The sequence below is a fragment of the Wasmannia auropunctata genome, unplaced genomic scaffold, assembly GCF_000956235.1.
Source record: "Wasmannia auropunctata unplaced genomic scaffold, wasmannia.A_1.0 LD336053.1, whole genome shotgun sequence".
Classification (NCBI taxonomy): Eukaryota; Metazoa; Arthropoda; class Insecta; order Hymenoptera; family Formicidae; genus Wasmannia; species Wasmannia auropunctata.
In genome coordinates, this window is record NW_012026837.1 from 6,118,647 (window position 1) to 6,120,181 (window position 1,535).

The 1,535-nt window shown below is 41.2% G+C and overlaps 1 protein-coding gene across 1 annotated transcript in view; it reads left to right on the forward strand.

The window, feature by feature from the left end:
• Positions 1-1,535, forward strand: part of LOC105451322 (RNA-directed DNA polymerase from mobile element jockey-like) — a 4,869-nt gene that overhangs the window by 1,666 nt on the left and 1,668 nt on the right. The window lies entirely within an intron of this gene.

Genomic DNA, 1,535 nt, shown 5'->3' on the forward strand with positions numbered 1-1,535 from the left:
TGAGGCATGTTGCCCGGGGAGTACTCACAATTGTCCTTAAGAAATTCGAACCGGTTGCGGGTAGCTAAGCTGTCGTCGATCTTTCGAACAGGGGAGCGCGATCTCTCACGCGAGCATGGCCGCGCGCGAGAACACGAGCGCGAAGGGGAAGAGGAAGGATGGCTAGCACGCGAACAAGATCGCGAACGTTCACTGGGCTTCTAAAAAAAACTATCAATATGTTTAGACCAAGACTGTAGGGGGACGGTCAAACATTCCACCACCTGAAGATCACCACTAACCGGCGATCCACTCTCCCGCGGCATGACGACGGCCGAGGCCCTCGGCACAGCCGAGAGGACCGTCGATTTTTCACAGCCGCTCACTTTTGATGAATTCGAGATAAAATCACCCGAGATATCACCTCTTTGCACAATTATGCACTAAGAAAATCGAAGCGACGCGCCTCAACATCCGGAAATTGCGCAAACGCTGAGAATAGGAAGAGGAAGGAGACACACGTCCGCACTCTACCGCCGCCAGATCGCGAATCGGATATTCTTCTTCTTCTTCTTCTTCTTCTTCTTATTATGGCTTCCGCTTCCACGAGGAGCTATACAGCCTGGATACCAATCGCGTAGACAAAAAGTTATTAAATTCGACTATATAGTGAGTTGCAGGGATTTAAGATATGTGACAATAAGATTGCAGAATCTAGGAAAAGGGTCCTTGATCATAGGGAATATATCAATAGGATAAGTGGAAAATTTTTTCTTAATAAAAGTGTGGAGTTTACTAGACTTGTGTATGACGAGCAGTAGAAAATGACATGATTGATTTGACATGATTTGATTTGACATGATTGTCCTGTCTTGCTTCCCTGCAGGGGCAGGCTGGAGAATCGACAATATTTTTTCTATATAAACTGTAATTCAGATTATAATGGTTGCTTCGAATCCGAGAAATGCACACGATTTCCTCTCTCTTCAATCCTTTATTGTAGTTGTTGTAGAAAATAATTTTGCATTTATTGTATTTTATAAGAGATAAGTTAGTTGCAGGATCTTTTGTCTTTTATATTTTTCTATTCTTTTCTCCTGGGTTACGTATGTTGTTTATTAAAAAAACACACTCACTTTTGTAACAATCTTGACACTGAAGACATGTAAAACCTTTGCGTTTAATAAAGTTCGCTTATAATTAATACACTGCAAATCTGTGGCTTAAATGAATTTTATCAGATTATCGGTCCAGGATAGTTGGTAAAAGTTTAATAGCTTCAGTGTTTATAAATTAAGAAATGGCCAAGATATCGGCGGAAGACTTAAAACAAATCGAGAAGCTATCAGCGGTCGATGATTATCAAATTTGGAAGTTTCAAGTAATGATAATTTTATGAGCAAATGAGCTGTATGATGTTGTCATTACGGAGACGCCGGAAGATCAGCGAAATGAAGTCTGGAAGAAGAAGGATGCGAACGCGCAAAGGGTGATTGTTACAACACTGGATAAGAAACCTTTACTTCATATTATGAGTTGTAAAACTGCACATGACA